This window comes from Nicotiana tabacum, chromosome 22 (genome assembly GCF_000715075.1).
Source record: "Nicotiana tabacum cultivar K326 chromosome 22, ASM71507v2, whole genome shotgun sequence".
NCBI classification, from domain to species: Eukaryota; Viridiplantae; Streptophyta; class Magnoliopsida; order Solanales; family Solanaceae; genus Nicotiana; species Nicotiana tabacum.
In genome coordinates, this window is record NC_134101.1 from 114240520 (window position 1) to 114259297 (window position 18778).

An 18778-nucleotide genomic window follows, 5' to 3' on the forward strand; every position below is an offset into this window, starting at 1 on the left:
TATAAGAAAGTTGTAAGATGTATCCATGTCCAACACTTGGAAGGTCATCTCGAAATCCACCAGGCCTATGGTTAATACCAGATCTATCTCTCCGATGGTATCCCTTTTAATGCCATCAAAGGCTCTTACATAGATGTTATTGGGACGAATCTTTCCAGTCCCGATTTCCATTCTCTGCAGTGTAGAGAGTGGACAAATGTCAACACCCGAACCCCCATCCACCATTACTTGCTTGACATAAAAACCTTCACACTTGACAGTCAGATGTAAAGCTTTGTTGCGAGCCGCTCCCTCTGGAGGCAAATCATTCTTACTAAAGGAAATTTGATTAACAGCAAAGAACCTTTCTGCCATTCTTTCGAGCTGTTCAACTGAAGTCTCAGCAGGCACATATGCCTCATTCAGAGTTTTCACTAGGGTCTTCTGATGCTCAGCATATCTCATTAACAAAGATAGCATAGACACTTGTTTAGGGTACTTGCGTAACTGATCCACCACTTCATAATCAGGCATCTTCATTTTCTGGAAGAAAGCCTCTGCCTCCTCAGCACTTATAGGCTTCTTAGGTGGAAAGCGCTTCTGTGTGGCATTGTTCACTTTTTGTACATCTGAATATTTCCCAACGAAGGTATTTCTTGGAAGTTCTCCCGTGATTTCTTTACCTTTGTATGTAACCAACGTCTGTTGATAATTCCATGGCACCGCAGACGGGTCCGTTATTGGCTTCTGTGGCACACGTCCGATAACCACTAGCTCATTCAGCCGAGGCGGTTTAATCGTCCCCCGGACCACATAGGCTCCTTTTGGCACATACATTAGTGTTCCCTTTTTCACTTCAAATTTCTTTGGAATACCCACGACTAACGACTTTTCTTGGCGACCTCGCGGAATATAGAGAACCCCATTTTTCGTAGGCGCCATCTCTGCCTTTGTTTCAACCTTCTTTTCAAGTTCAATCTTGACAGTTTTAGTCTTCTTTCCCCCTTTCTCCTGCTTCGGGGTTGCTTTAGGCTTTCTTTTTTGCATCAGCAATAGCAATTATAGCTTTCAAGGCGGGATCAAACTCTTTGTCTTCACAGATCATCCCAATTACCGGCCCGTTGTTATGTGCGGGCAATGGATTATTGGTCACATTCGGGGATTCTTCATCCCTCAATACTATTTTTCCTTGTTCAATCAAATTTTCCACAGCTTTCTTCAAGGTCCAGCAGTTATTAGTACTATGCCCTCAGCTCCTGAATGATAAGCACAGTGGACACCTCGTTGGTAAGCTGGAGATTCCGGATTCTGCCAGTTTTGGGGAATAGGCTGCAGCAGATCCATCTGGACAAGCTTAGGGAACAAGGTGGAGTAGGGTTCACCGATTGGTGTAACGTTGGGCCTCCTGGGTGGTTCCCAGGGGCGAAAGTTATTTTATGGTGGTCGGGGATTATATTGGTTCTGTACTACCTTTGGATATGGTAAAGTAGTGGTGCGAAGCCAGTTTACCACAAAACCAACCACCTGTTTCTATAAACCTGGAACAGTTAAATGGACTTCTACATGTTTTGCTCGGTTGCATGCGTCATCCCGGCTTTCTTTTGTTTTTCTTTTGTTTTTCTTTTGTTTTCTCTCACTTTGTTTTCCCTCTGTTTTCCTCATTTTCTGCTTTCCCTTTTCCTTTTGCCATGGTTTTCCTTTGATTTTTTTTCCACTCTTTTGTTTCTTTTGTTTTTCCTTTATTTTCTTCCCTCTTTTTGCTTTTCTCTTTACGGTTACGGTCGAATCTGATGAGGATTGTCTACGTATCGTGACCCCGCACGAATCAGACCAAGCGTAGGTCGTGAAAATTAAATGCGAAAGATAAAGAAACAATTTTTGGGAGTTTTCAATTTTCATTACTAAAACATTCTTTTACAAACTAAACATTTTTGAAAAGGGAACTAACAGACTCAAAATAAAGCCAAATACAGACTCAAAAACTACTGATGCGAAAAGGAAGCCGACAAACAAACAATAGACTCTAAAACGGAACATACAGACTCGAACTATGAGTACATTAAAGCTTCAAAAATGGGTGCCCGCGGGGCGTCGTTCGGCCTCGCCGCGGGCTTAGGTGCGAGATCCCTTTCAAGTTGCTCTAGTTCATACATTGTCTGCTTGACATAAATCATTATGGCTGAAAAGAAGGTAGTGCGGGTCATGTCTTCACACAGTCGACATCTCTTAATGATGGCATGGGCAATAGTCTCAATCTTGTCCCTGGTTCGACCTTTTTCTATGAGCAAACTCCTTATCTGATCATTACGGGCCTCTAAAACCTGAGAATCCTGAAGATGCTGTCTCTGCAGCTGCTGTATTTCTACTTCCATTCGGGCCAGTAAATCATAGCAGTGTCCACTTTCGGTTTCAAAAGCTTGGGCTTGCTTAGTTGCCTTGTCCTTAAGAGTGATCATTTTTCTTTTCAGATTAGCAATGGTATTTTCATAATCCTTCCTCACCTGCTGTAGATACTGTGTGCACTCTTTTGTTCTTTTTGCCCACTGTGCCTGGAGTTCTGCTATGGTACCCTCGGATTTCTTCAGCTCATCTCGGTACTCAACGATTTCCGTTTTCAACCCTTTTATCAACCGTTCATCCGACCGACTCCTTTGTTGTTTATCAGCATCTATCCTCATTTGTCGGATCTGGGCCCTGAGCATCTCATTTTCCTGGTCCAGCTTCTTTTTATCTCCCTCATCAGCTGCGGCCTGCACGCTGTTTTCAAACTCAAGGTCTCTAATCTTGTGTTTTAACTGGCCTATTTCTGTCGTGTAGCTCTTTTCTTTTGCCAACCAACCCTATTGTTCCTGTGATGATTCAGTAAAATTCTGGAGATGGGGTCTTTTAGCCGGCCTTTCGTGCTCAAGTTCTCTCCTATACCAAGCAAGGTATCTTGGCACCACTTCGCCTTTGGCCCGATCCTGCATGCAAGTATCTGCTTTTAAATATTGGCATTCAATCCAGATCTGGCGGACTCTTGCTTCAGGAAACTGTCCGTCAGGGCTAATCTCAATTACTTGAGCACTAAGATCTTCCTCCTATGGCACTGTTTGGCATCTCCCGAGTTGTCTCAAAACCCGATATGGCGCGTAGGGCTAAATGCTCTTGAGTCCCATTAATAGAAAGTGGGTCCTAGCTGCCGGCATATATACGACCTCATCAACGGGCAACCGTCCTAGCGTCCACTGTATTTGACTAGCGGTGAGGGTCCGAAAGAATGATGTCCACGCCGGAACTCCCTCAGGTAGACTGACCCCCTTGATTCTTGTGTAGAACTCTTCTATGCAAGTTTTCTTCGAGGAACCATAACTCAAGAGCTGGGAACGGTGGCGTAGATGCTCAGTCATCCACATTTGTAGCAACAAGTTACACCTCTCGAAAAAGTTCCCTCTGGCTTTGCAGGCTGTGAGAGCTCGGAAGATATCAAATACTATCATAAGCGCAAGAGTGCTTTCATCTTGAGTGAGCAAGGTACTGACGACCCCAGCTATTTTCAGATCAATGTTCCCGTCTTTCCTTGGGAACACCAAAAGGCCCAAAAAGGTTATCATAAAAGCCACTCGTCTATGCTCATCCCATTTCTGACGGTTACTTTTGCTGCATAACTTGTTACCCGGATTGTTGAATCCTCCGACATGACCGTATCTGTCGTATATGAAGCGCAGATTACAAAAACCTGCGGCCAAATCTAGATTATGGACCGTTCTGGGTATCTTTAATGAATCTAAAAACCGATGTGCAGTGACAGCTCTTGGAGCAACCAGGTATTTTTGCCTTAACGGAACTTCAGCATTTCCGATGTACCCGGCTATTTCCTCCAAAGTCGGGGTGAGTTCAAAATCGGAGAAGTGGAAGACATTGTGTGCCGGGTCCTAGCAGGTATCCAAAACTCTTATGATATCCCCCCGAGGCTGGATTTCCAATAAACCCGTAAGACCTTTCAGATATTTCTTGACCTTATCTTTTCCTTCACCACCAAAATCATCCCACCATAGCCGCAACTCGAAAGGGATTTTAGTCATTATTGAAAAAGGTTCATTTTGCATTATGCTCATCCTGCACATTTATTAAGGTGATTAAGCAAAAAAAAATAATCATTTGACTCAACAAATTGACTATTTTTTTAATTTTTCACAGATTAAAAGAAAGATCCGGTCTTCCGAACACGGCCTTTCAGCACTTCGGGAACGAAGATTTTAAGGCTGTGTGAGTCAACTGGTCAAAAATCCAAAAAATGACCAAAAGTGGCCGTTTATGCAAAATCAGTCTTCCGGCGTCCTTTTCGGGAACATTCGGCTATTTTTGACAAATCGACATTACTCGATTTATTTATGAATCTTTCTTGTTTTTTCAAATTGAAATAAAAGACCCGGTATTGAAAACACGACCTTTCAGCGCTTCCGGGAGGAAGATTTTAAGGTTGCGCCCGCAAACCATTTAAAAATGACTCAGGGTGGCTGTTCTTGCGAAAACAGCCTTTCGGCGTCCTTTTGGGGACATTCGGCTTATTTTAATCAAGCATGGCATCACCCGACTTATTTATGACAAAAATTAAAATTTTGACATTTTTTTGGGCTATTTTTGCAAAAGGGAGGTTGGACCCGATGAGGGTTGCCTACGTATCCCACACCCTGTGAGAATCAAACCGGCGTAGTTCGGGAAAATAAACTATTTTTGAAAACAAGACCCTTTTTTCTTTTCTCCTTTTTTTTGCTTTTTTGAGTAAAACAAACTATAAAAAAAATATATATATATTTTTTAAAATTTCGGCAGAGTTTCGACAGCATTCATGCATTGGTTTTCTAAAAGTAGGCAGTCAACTCTCTACACTGTTATTTCTCTCTTTTTCTTTTTTTTTTTTTCAATTTTCCTGATATTCAGAATCCGGTCAGCATGCAGGCCCGAAACAAATAAATGCGCGGAAAACAAATAGGATGCATCAGGATGGTCTTTTTCATTTCAGGTTGCTAGTCCTAGACGGACCCAACCCCTGTGTTGAGTCCCCTAAGTCAAATGTAACATGATGCAATTAAGCGTTCCTACTAGGGATCCGACATGAAGTCACGTTATTCTAGGTTCAAAGTCTAGGTATTTGTTATAAACTGTGTACCCGAGCGGACAACTCGAGTCGAGGAGGGGGCAACGTACCAGGGACCCGCGAGATCGTCCGGCTTTGTAACTTGTCCGGCCTCTTTCTTATTTCAGGGTATGACACTATCAGAATAGGGAGTCTCAACCAGTAAGCATATCCCCGGAGGTGAGAAGAGAAGGTTTTCGGCACAGTTTATATACAGTTCAGATAATATCAAAGCGGTAAAGCATTTAGCACATTTAGCATGAAATATGTAGAAAAATCAGATAAAGCCAAACATAACAATTATTCTAAGCTCGAATTCTTAAACCCTGAACCAGAGATTCTGGGTTCGTTCCCCAACATAATCTCCAGAGCTGTCACACCTCCTTTTTTACTACACCGGCGAGGGCATAAAGGAGTTTTTCCAATTAAAGGACAATCAGAACGGGATTTATTATTATTTGTTCAGAGTCACCACTTGGGAGATTAATGGTGTTCCAAGTCACCGGTTGAATCCCGAACCGAGGAAAGATATGACTCTGTTAACAGTCCGCGAACCAGAAATCCGAGTAAGGAATTCTGTTAACCCGGGAGAAGGTGTTAGGCATTCCCGAGTTCCGTGGTTCTAGCACGGTCGCTTAACTGTCATGTTTGATTTTATCTGATTTCAAAACATGTTCTAGGTTATGTGCTTTTTAATTGTAAACCGCTTTCATATTTATTTTTAATGAGAATTGCAACGTCGTGAAAATGCGTCTCGAACCACGTCACATCAATGCACTCGTGGTGGTTGACACATTTCGACTCCGTTGAGATTCGAATTTGGGTCACATAAATGCGCACCCAATTTTAAGAAGGTAATATTATTAAATGACGGTCCTAAGGTGACTAGCGTATTATTATCTTTGTGAGAGGCCATGGAATTTGCTAAACGACACGTCCCGAGGTCTTAAATATTTTTAACTTGATTAAGAGGGCCACACAATGTAAGATTTGTTTAGCGCGGCGCACCTCATTTTTATTTTAAAAGGGCAACCTAAAACAACTACATTTTTCTATTATGTATTGTCTCTAAAAAGAAGAAATGACCCTAATTAACTTAACGTTTCCAATCAGTTAAACATTTGAAAATGCTTGGGCTTCAGAAACCAATCCAAAAGAGATGGTATCCAGTTTGGCGTTAAGTTGGCCAAACGCAGGCCTTTGCCCATGCCTGAATGTGAAATGAATCACACCCGGATCTGTGCCATGCCTTAAAAAAGTGCCGAGGCCCACTTAAAATGTTAGAGCAGGCCCAAACTAATCCACCTTAACCAAATTTCATAGCTACTAGGTCACATTAGTACTGTACCCCATGATCCTTTATAACAATAAAACAATGCAACCACATTCCAAATCAACAAGTACTGTGTATTAAATTCAAATTCCCATATTCAGATTAATGGATTGCTATATTACTTCAGAAGCCATGATTGAACTAAAGTAATTACTAATTGAGTTGAAATATTGAATTTAAACAATCAACCTTGACGAATTAAACGCTATTTCATTTATTGACCTTAGTTTACCATTTCCTATGCATTTTAACGTTTTAGGTCTAAACTGATGCTATTTCATTATCAATTAATTACGCAAATCACAACCATTACACGACTACGATCACAAACTGACGACAAACAGCCCAAATGTCAAACTCAGACGCCTATTTTCTGTTTTTAGAACTAGATTACTGAAGTTAATCCAAGTTTATCACACTTCCTGTTTTAACACTAAACTAATACAAGCATTTAACTAAGGTAGACTAAACTAATGTCTAAATAGACAAACATAGCCAAAAAGTCCACCGTCTATTATAGTCCAAATCCATTACAAGTAAGCATCATACAGTGTGAAACAACTAAAATTTGCAATAAAACTAGGTGACAACTTTATTTCATTCCTTCAACTTTGAGATCTACATCAGCTTGGAACCAGAAAGTTTACCTGGAAGAGTATTGAAAATTCAGAAAATGGAGTATCAGCAGCAGTAATGAGCAAGCAACGACAATTAAAATCCAACCAGCACAGGGTTAGATTCGAGCTTAAACAACCTCAATAAACCAGAGGTGGAGGAAGATGGGGTAACGCCAATGAAACGTTAGAAACAAATTCAATCGAACCCAATAAGCTTGCAATTAAAACCATGACTGCTTTTGAGATTTCAGTAACCAAAAATAAACCTAACAGCTTGAACAAAACCCAAATGACTAGAAATTGAATCTAGAGATACTAGGGAACTCGGATTAAACTAGCTTGCAACCAAACTTAAAAACCTTTCAAAGAAACAATCTTTTTTTGGAGTTTTCTGTGATGCTTTACTATTTTTTTTGGTTTTTGAAGATTTGGAGTTTTGAAATTCAAATTTCAGTTGGGAAACTTGGAGAATACTTTAGAAGGAATTTTTCAGATTTGTAATGCTCTCCCCCCTTCAACAAGGTAGAAATGACTGTCTTTTATAGGCAAAGTTAAAGGGATGTTTCCTAAATTTTATTTACACCCCTAGTCCCTCTTTAAGATTTTCAGTTTTACTTATTTGTCCCTCATTTTCTGACTTGTTACTCAAGTTACTACACTAAATTTACTGAAATCTAAACTAAAGTCCTATTCTAGAAGATTCTAGGGAATTCTAGTGTTAACTACAACATTCTTGTGCAATTCTAAATACCAAAATACCCCTGCATTTGTTTGGAAATTGCAGATCCTATACTAGTTGACCCCAACCCATTTTTACTGGCCATGGTTAACTAAAATGGTCTAAACTATTCAGCTATAACCAAAATGATTCCAAAAATTCTAAGATTGAATCCAACTAATGCTAATTGAGACTTAAAATTAATCCTAAATCACACTACTATCCGGTTATCAACTAACAATAGACTAGTTACATTAAACAAAAAATGAATCATCAAAAAACAAGAACTAACACTTGAATTAACTAATCAAAACCAATGAAACAGGGTCAACCCTGAACTAAATCAAAAATCAGAAAACTAAACTAACAATCAACAAAGCAGGATCAACCATGAACATATATCAATTAATGACCAATTTATAAATTAAAAACTGACCTATTACGAGTTAAACTAACCTTATATGAATATGAACAAACCTAAATCATGTCTAAATTAACTAAAACCTACAGAAACATGCATGAATTGATTAAACAAAAGTTTAAACTAATCATAGGATTCAAATAATAAAGAAAAGAAACGCAATAGGAAACTTACTGATTTTGCAATTAATCCGACTGGAATCCGAGTCAAGCCCGGAATGATGTGAACGTGTGTTCTTCAACAAACAACACACGAACACATTATCTCGAAGCCTGGCTCGAGCTCTGGACTCAAGAATAGGGGAAAATTTGAGGAACCCCAAATTTCTTAGGGTTCCGCCGGTTTTAAGATCTAAAAATCGAGGGTTTTTGATAACATTCGAAAGATTCTAAATAACGATTCGGGAAGAGGGGGGTTAGGAGAGTACAGGGTGTGAATTTGGTTGGATTTGTGTGAGTTGAGGTTTTGGCCGGATTTTCGATCCAATATTCGAACCGATTGGTGACGATTCAAGGTAAATTAAGGGTGGATTTGGGGAGAGGAGAGTGAGAGGAACCTAGGGTGTATTTTTGGGTCCCATTGGAGAATTCCCGCCGGCGGCGGACGGTGGAGGAACAGTGGTGCGAGGAAGACGAGTTTGGTCTAGGGTTAATGAAGAGTTTTCAGATATTTTTATTAAAAAGCCTTGAACGAATGAGGACCGCTGGATGATGAGAAATAGACGGTCAAGATTTAATTTGGCCTCACTAATTCAAAACGACGTAGTCTCCCTCCTATACTACATCGTTTTATTAGTCTTAGGGGTATGGTCATTTGGACCGGGTAGGGATACAGTTAGGCCATTTTGGCCGGATTCTGGGGTGAAATTGGGACTAGGCATGGCCCAAAATTGGGTATTACTAAGACTAGACTTTCATTTAATTTTTTTATATGCTTTCTCCTCTTCTTTTGTTTTTTTTTATTTACTCTTTTTATTATTTAAATTTTCTGATTTTATTAAATGCAAGGTTAAAGCAAGGACCAAAATTTACTCTAAGATTATACTAATTAATTCCTAAATAAACTAATTCCTAATTTAAAAGTAAACTAAGGCAAAAATTAAAAATAGAAATGCAAAGAATCATTTTTGTTGTTTTATTTATTTTTGTATTATTGATTTTACTAATAGAAAATGCTAAAATCGAAACTTTGATGCTATTTTGTATTTTTGAATCATATCAATTACAAAAAAAATATGCACACACAAGGATGCAAACAAACGCAAAACCATGCAATTAAATCACTAAAAATTCAAACAATAAAGAAAAATCCTTATTTTAATGAATTTATAGGGCTAGATAAACAAGGCAAATATCACATGCTCACAGCTGCCCCTCTTTGCTTGGAGACACGACGGATTTTCGGGCAAAGATAAATGAGCAAACATGAGAGATTTTTTCCTGCTTGGCACTCCATGTGAAGCATTTTGAAAACCGTCTGACCGAACCCTGCTTCAAAGGTTGTCTACATATCCTTGGCTATAAAGGAATCAGGTCAGTGTAGTTTTGGAGTGTCGGTAGCTGGGACTACCAGGAACTTGTGATTTCACTGCTTTTGCTGCTGCTACTGCTTGCTGACCTCCTTATTACACCAAAATGAAAAATCAAAGATAAGCTAGCTATGCCTATCAACTATGAGTTACAAGATTCCTATCTATAAATCTCTTGAAACATAATCTTGAGTCTTAACTGATTTTGCTGTGGACTCCGATCTGAATCTTGATGCTCGCAAGTTGTAGGTGTTTGTTTCTTTCTGCAGCATTGAGTCAAAACAGGATTGGCGAAGCTTGTGACTTCAATCAGATTTTGAGCAATCCGCACCTCTGTTTGCTTCAACATTTGAGTTCATTTCTTTTTGTTCTTTTCTTCTTTTCTTTATTCTGGATTGAGACTCATTCCTTAGGTCATCTCGAACCCTTGTGCCTCAACGTCAAACCTGCTTAAGATACCAAAACAAACAAACGAACGATATTTTCTGCCCCAGTTTTACTAGGAAAACTTCGTGAGTTATGACACATATCTAAGTGATCAGATCAGGATTGTGTATCCTTGTGAATGAATCAGGTTATGCTAGGAAATGACCGGGTTATGCCGAAAAAAGAAAAAGGGTCCTCGGGTTATGTCGGGACGGAAAGAAAGAAAAGGCTCCTTGGGTTATGCCAGGGAGATCCACGGGTTATGCCGGGTTTTGAAAAGAAAAAGATCCTTGGGTTATGCCAGGGAGATCCGCGGGTTATGCCGAGATTTGGAAAGAAAAAGCTCCTTGAGTTATGCCAGGGAGATCCACGGGTTATGCCGGGATTTGGAAAGAAAAAACTCCTTGAGTTATGCCAGGGAGATCCACGGGTTATGCCGGGATTTGGAAAGAAATAGCTCCTTGGGTTATGCTAGGGAAGATCCACGGGTTATGTCGGGATTTGGAAAGAAAAAGCTCCTTGGGTTATGCCAGGGAGAACCACGGGTTATGCCGGGATTTGGAAAGAAAATGCTCCTTGGGTTATGCCAGGGAGATCCGCGGGTTACGCCGGGATTTTGGAAAGAAATGCTCCTTGGGTTATGCCAGGGAGATCCACGGGTTATGCCGGAATTTGGAAAGAAAAAAGCTCCTTGGGTTATGCCAGGGAGATCCACGGTTTTTGCCGGGATTTGGAAAGAAAAAGCTCCCTGGGTTATGCCAGGGATATCCATGGGTTATGCCAGGATTTGGAAAGAAAAAGCTCTAGGGTTTTTTGGCTGGGAGATCTGCGGGTTTTTGGCCGGGATATTTTAAAGAATAAGGATCCTATGCCACCATGATTTGTTTTTCTTTCGGGATTTTCATTTTATTTCTTTTCTTCTTTCGTTTCTTTGGTTTTTCTCTGTATATGTTTTCCTTTTTATTTATCAGAATGCATGAAAGAATGTTGAGGAAACTTCTTTCTTGGTCGTCTTTCCTGCTGCAGAGCTGTTTCAGCACTTGCGCATTTCATTTCTTTTTGGGTTGCACCTGCTTCTTGCATGGTTACTTTAGGTAAGACCTGTTTTCAACCAAAGAATAATTTGTTAGTTGAACTGGTGGTTGGTTTTGTGGCCTTGATCATCTCCAATACTTGATCCCGGCCCCATTTCCTGTTGAGAACTTTGCTGCTTTGTTGGTCTTGAGGGTGAATCTCTTTTCACACTGACCGAGTTCAAACTTCGGATTTCATGAAGGCTCGCCCGTGTGGACTCTATTATTTTCACGTTATTCTGCTTTTAGGACCTTTGCCTTTGACTTTCTTTTTTTCAATGTCTTTACTTTGGAGGCAATCAGACACCATGGTCAGTCGGGATTGGACTGACGCACCACTGAGGCTGGGTATTTCCTTCGACTCTTGCCGGGCGGAGCCCTGTGAGACCGATTTTGCCCCCTTTTCTTTGTAACAATTTCTTATTCTGATGTCCGACGTCGTGATCTAGAGTTTGAGGTTAGTGATTGGGTTTTCCTGAGGATCTCACCAATGAAGGGTATTATGCATTTTCGGAAGAAAGGTAAGCTAAGTCCAAGGTATATCGGGCCGTATAAAATTCTTCGACGAATTGGACAGGTTGCTTATGAGTTAGAATTGCCATCCGAATTGGAATTTGTCCACCCGGTATTCCATGTATCTATGTTGAGGAAATGTATTGGAGACCCTTCTCGAGTCGTCCCTATCAAAGATGTACAAGTTACAGAGGACCTATCATATGAAGAAGTGCCAGTGGCGATATTAGATCGACAAGTCCGCAAGCTGAGAACAAAAGATGTAGCTTCCGTCAAAGTATTGTGGAGGAACAAAAATATGGAAGAAATGACATGGGAAGCAGAAGAGGAGATGAAGTCTAAATACCCTTACCTATTCCAGAATGAAGATAACAAGGATGCTGGTGGAAGACAGGATACATTGGAAGGTGAAACGACTCTATGAGGTAAGCAATAATTTGAGAATACTCCTCCTTAATACAAAATGGTGATATGTAGATAATGTAAATATGCATAATGCTTTGTGTAGCCTTGTGAAGCCATATGCTGGGCTTAATTGCTTGCAAGTTTTGCTAGTGAACATTTTATAGGGGAAAATTGATCGGAAATTTCCATTGGAATCCACGATGATTTAAACTCCCCATAAACCCTTACATTCGAGGACGAATGTTCCTAAGGGGGGAGGGTGTTACAACCCATATCCATATGTGTTAGTTCATGACATATATTAGTTAACATAAATCCAAGAAGGAATTATCTTTGATATGATAAGAAGTCAATCCTATTGGTCTTAAGTGATACAAGAGTGTATAAGGGTGATTAACAAGTATTAGAAGTTAAATGAATCAAGGATGTTGTAACTTGTATTTTCAGGTAAATCTAGCAGTGCTTAATACACTCAAGAGGTCATGTATTAAGGTATTTTAATCATATAATATCCGTATCATAAGTCTTGAAGTCAAACGAGTTATGAAACAAAAGTCGACAAAAGTTGTCGCAACTTAGGTTCATAATTTTACTTAAACATTAGGTCAAATATTTCTAATCTTTTATCCTAATTTACAAGAAATTACGGGGTGATCTACCAACAAAATTAAATATCTATGAGTCTAGTTTCCAACGCATTAAACCGTTCATCGATACGATCTCGGAGTAGGGAGATATTCATATTTTCGCGAGACTGCTCCAAGCACCTCTCTATGGGGCCCACTAAGGCGGTTTAAGATATTTGGACCTATATAGGATGCCTCCAACCCATTTTAAGTTATTTATTCTCACTATTTTCAGACCTTAGAACCCTAGGAACATCCTCTCAAGGTTCTCTCAAGATTCAAGACCCAAAAAAAGGGCAAACAACACAAATCAAGTGTCGAGAATTCCGTGGCGCTAGTAAGTCTCTTGTTCTTCTTGTTGTTGCTCATTTTTGTGTCGTTCCAGCTCGTGTGGGAGGTTGTTTTAAAGGGTTTATGTTCTGTAAATACTCCCTCATGTTCTTAATATCAATCCTAGGTTATTTCAAGCCTTCTAAAGTGATTCTAGTGCCGAAAAACACTAATTGATCGCTAGTTTCACTTTTTTGTTATTGTGGCAGCATTGGAGGGATATTTCATGGACATTTAAGGTCAAATTGGAGTTTTTATTTATGTATAAAGGTAAGGAACCTCTTACTCTATATGTATTTAAGATTATCCAAGTTGCGGCTAAGCCATTGAAGCTAGAACTTGTGAAATATATATCGAAAGGCTTGGTAGTAATGTTATTGTTTTGTGGACTGTTTTGCGTTGCTGTTGGGCTGCGTATTTTACTATTGTTTTGTGGAGTTTTGGAGGAGGAAGGGTGTGGAGAAAAACCATATATATGTAGGGTTGTGGGATGATAGTTATTCGTAACATTTCTGGGTCATTTGACACGACTATGGTGGTCGTCGTATGTATGGAGTGATTAGGCTGTGCGTGGACTATTTTGGGAGGCTCAATATGTTTATTATTGATGTTGTTTGGGATGTTTGGTGATTGTTTTGAATGGTGTGAAGTCATATATATAGGGGAGGTGCTGTCCGTTTCATCGTAAAATAGGTTGTGGTCGATACATAATAGTTATGACGCTTAAATGATAACGATAGTATCGTTTCTCTTATTGTAGACTAAGGAGTTTTGACAATTGCATAGCTTGAGATTGGGGCAGTATATACAAGGTATGTGAGGCTATCCCTTTCCTTCTTTTGCATGACTCCGATTGTACATAATGTAATGAACGAGCTTCCAAGATACTCTACTCTTAGAAGCTAGCAGTACTTACATTGTTTTCCCTCTTATGGAACGATTGATGTTAATGTTGCTTCTCTTATTCTTATGTTATCAATGTTGTTGGTACTTTCTGATTCTTATAAGGTTCATAGTGAAGAGTTAGTCCTAATAACGTGTACAGAGGATACCGACCTTACGTCACTCCGAAAGGTTTAGAATGTGATTCCATGAGTCGAGCATGCATTATATATATGTATCTATTTTACTCTACCAAGCCACGCTATAGTTGGCCGGGTACGGCACCTATTGTGCAACCACTGATCAGTTGGGTTTTACCGAGCTCCACGTGTCCGGGTACGATTCTACCGAGCCTTATGATGGCCGGGTACGTTTTTTACCGAGCCTATTATGGCCGGGTACGATATGATGATGATGATGCCCATAGAGGCGAATGTTTTAAAGGTTTATGTATTTATACATATGTATCATGCATTTCATGTCAGTAGCCCTCAGAGGTACTAAGATATTACAGGTTGTATATTCTGTATCCTTGCTTACATTATTGTTCGTATTTATAGTTCCCTGCCTTACATACTCAGTACTTTATTTGTACTGACGTCCTTTTGTTTGTGGACGCTGCATGTCGTGCTGCAGGTCCTGATAGACAGGCAGGTGTAGCTCCCCCACCACAGTAGGCTGTCCAGTTCAGCGGTGATTGGCGAGATCCCTTCTCCGGACTTGCCTTGGTCTTGGTATGCATTTTTGTTATAGACATTATGGGTATGTCGGGGCCCTGTTCCGACTATGTTGCAACACTTATGTTCCTTTAGAGGCTCATAGACAGGTGTCGACTCATGTATAGTTTGGTATGTCTTGTCGGCTAGTTTTTGTTGTATAGTCTTTCATGGTAGCGTGGTAGCTCATACCTTATATGTAGTTTCCTGATTGTCTGGTCATCCCCTGCTATTTATGCTCATGCCGTCATATCTTATTGCTGGTTGTCCATGATCCAGGTCTACCATTTATATTGATCTCATCAGCCCTAAAAGATAATAAAGAAGGTTAAATGAAATGTATGTTGGTGCTCGGCAAGTATGGTCGGGTACTAGTCATGGCCCTCCAGTTTGGGTCGTGACAAACTTGGTATCAGAGCAAGTCTGTCCTAGGGATTGTCTATGAGCCATGTCTAGTAGAGTTTGTCACGACCCAAACTGGAGGAACATGCGGGCCACTTGCGGATAGTATTACAGACGCTTCAGGATCGTAAGTTATATGCTAAGCTCTCCAAATATGAATTCTCGCTGAACTCAGTAGCATTCCTTGGCCATGTGATATCTGATGAGGGCATTAGTGTCGACACTCAAAAGATCGATGCAGTAAAGAATTGGCCGAGACCTACAACACCTTCAGAAGTCCGCAGCTTCCTAGGGCTAGCAGGATATTATAGGTGGTTTGTAGAAGGATTTTCCTATACAAACCTCGGCAAACCAAGGAGGACCCACAGACTTTTATTGACCAGGTTCATCGTACACTTCGGGTTATGCATGTTAGTGATACAAAGGCAGTAAAGTTGGATTCTTATCGGCTACGGGATTTAGCGGTTCTCTGGTATGATAGTTGGGAGAGATCCAGGGGTCCGAACCCTCCTCCAGCTGTGTGGAAGGAATTTTCTGAGGCCTTTCTTCGTCACTACTTGCCAGTTGAGATACGACGAGCTAGAGCTGATAAGTTCTTGAACCTTAGACAAGGTAATATGAGTGTGCGAGAGTACAATATGCAGTTTGATTCTTTGGCAAGGTATGCTCCCCATATGGTGGCCGAGATGAGTGATAGGGTGCATATGTTCGTGAATGGGTTGGGACCACATCTGATAAATGAGTGTATGACAGCCTTCTTGGTGGAGGGCATGGATATTTCCCGTATTCAAGCTTATGCCCAGACCCTAGAGGATCGTAAGCGCCAGCAGAGGGCAGTTAGGGAGCAGGATAGGGGCCAGCATAAGAGGGCGAGATTTGCAGGGTATTCTGATGACTTCAGAGGTAGCATCAGGCCACAGTTTTCGAGGAATTCGGCGCCACCTGTAGCTAGTGCTCCTCCACAGTTTCAGAGGCCTCGATATGATCGATCCTATTCTGGTCCAGGTCAGAGTTCGCGGGCATCTGGCTCGCAACATCATAGGGATACTAGTCAGATGAGACCCCCAACACCACATTGTGATCAGTGCGGCAAGGCCCACTTTGGACTGTGTCATCGAGGTTCTGATGCATGCTATTCATGCGGACAGCCTGGCCATATGATGCGGGATTCTCCTAATAGAGGAGGTGATGGTATGGCTCAGCCGACTGGATCTGTGTCTGGTTCTTCCTCATCAGTTCGACCTCCAACACGGGGTTTTCAGGAGTCGACAGGTCGTGGTAGGGGTAGAGGTTCAAAGTTAAGCCGAAAGGGATTCAAGGAAAGGTAAACAGAGAACAGAATAATGAATTTTAAATAGAAGCGTCCCTTTCGGGGGAAATGAAGGACTTATCTGGGGTGCAGGCTGGCTTCAAACTGACATGACATGCTTCTTGGACTGGATGCCCGACCCTCACCAACTTCCAGTTTCTCATGAACCCATTGATCCGTGTTTCCAAACTAGGGAAACTTGCTAGGACTTTTAGTGATGAAATATCCTCTTTTCGGCCGACAGCGCCTTTTGCGGGTTTTCGCTAATCGACCTCTCTCATTTCTCTTCTCACCGTCGCCCGATAGTGCTCTTTGCGAGTTTTCACTAAGCGGACTCTCTCATTTTCAATTTCTCTACTCCCGTCGCCTTATGGTGCCCGAAGGTTTTCATCAATAAGACTCTCTCATTTTATTTCTCTCAATTTAGAATGCATCGGCTTTCAACAATGATGTTCCTTAGTTCCTACGCCTTTGGCAATTGATCAGAAAGACTTGCACCAGGTTTAGGAAAAGAGAATTTTGGGCAAAATTACAACTTTGGAACCATTTGGATGGGTTCATGGTTGAACCATTATAGCATCTGCCCCGGTTTCAATTTCGGGGAAATATGAATTTTGGTTTTGGTGTGACTGAACCCCAGAGAGAGGCTGTCTACGTATCCTTTCGGAATCAAGTCAGACATAGTTCAAGTAAATAATTTTATTTTATTTTTCTTTGTGTTTTTTTTTTGTTTTTTTGTTTTTGTGTTTTTGTGTTTTTTTGTACTTTCGGGTTCCAAAGAGGGTAATCAAAGAAAAATAACCGGCTCAAATGGGTTTGCAAATGGTTAGTTTGGGTAGCGGTAACAAGCTTAGACATAGTACCGGCTCAAATGGGTTTGCAAAAATAACCTTCGTCATCTCAATTGCGCAAAGACGTCACCTGAAGCAAGCTTAGACATAGTACCTTTTTACTGCATCTACGTTCACAGCTGCTTCGGGATCGTTTCCTTCAATGTCACCCAAGTATAATGCTCCTCTGGGCAGTATTTTTCTAATGATATATGGACCCTTCCAGTTAGGAACAAACTTTCCTTTTGCTTCCTGATGATGAGGAAGAATTCGCCTCAATACCAACTGCCCTACTTCAAATTTCCTGGGCCGTACTTTCTTGTTATAGGCGCGGGCCATTCTTTGTTGGTACAACTGCCCGTGACAAACTGCGACAATCCTTTTCTCATCGATCAAAGTCAACTGTTCCAATTGAGTTTTAACCCATTCACAATCTTCGATCTCTGCTTCAACAATTGTCCGGAGCGAAGGAATTTCCACCTCTGCCGGTATCACAGCCTCGGTTCTATAAACCAACAAATACGGGGTTGCTCCTACCGATGTGCGCACTGTAGTGCGATATCCCAGTAAGGCGAAAGGTAACTGTTCATGCCACTGTCTGGAGCTCTGGATTGTCTTTCTCAAAATCTTCTTGATGTTCTTATTCGCTGCTTCAACAACACCATTGGCCTTGGGCCAATAAGGAGTGAAGTTTCTATGCGTTATTTTGAACCGTTCGCATACTTCCTCCATCAAACGACTGTTCAGGTTCGCAGCATTGTCTGTGATAATAGTTGCAGGAATGCCAAAACGACAAATAAGGTTCGAGTGTACAAAATCCACTACAGCTTTATTAGTGACTGTTTTGAGAGTGATGGCTTCGACCCACTTTGTGAAGTAATCAATAGCAACCAATATGAATCTGTGCCCATTTGAAGCTTTCGGCTCGATCGGACCAATGACATCCATACCCCAGGCGACAAAAGGCCAAGGCGCTGACATGGGATGTAATTCTGTTGGAGGTGCATGAATCAGATCTCCGTGCACCTGACACTGATGACATTTCCGGACAAAGTTGAAGCAATCTTTTTCCATAGATATCCAATAATACATGGCTCGAAGTATTTTCTTTGCCAGGACATACCCATTCATATGAGGTCCACACAGTCCTGCGTGCACTTCCTGCATGATTCTTCTAGCTTCCTCAGCGTCAACACATCTCAATAAATTGAGATTCGGGGTTCATTTATACAAGACCTCACCACTAAAAAAAAACCACTCGCATGCCGCCTAATGGCCCTCTTTTGATCTCCAATAGCATGTTCGGGGTACTCTTGTGTTTTCAAAAACCTCTTAATATCATGGTACCATGGCTGGATGTTTGGCCTTGCTTCAATTGCATTACAGTAACCATGCCTTTCCCTGATTTGGATTTCCAAGGGATCGATGTGGACATTTCCTGGATAAGGCAACATCGAGGCTAAAGTAGTAAGTGCATCAGCTAGCTCATTGTGGCACCGAGGGATGTACCTGAATTCTATCGATTTGAATCGTTTTCCGAGATCTTCCACA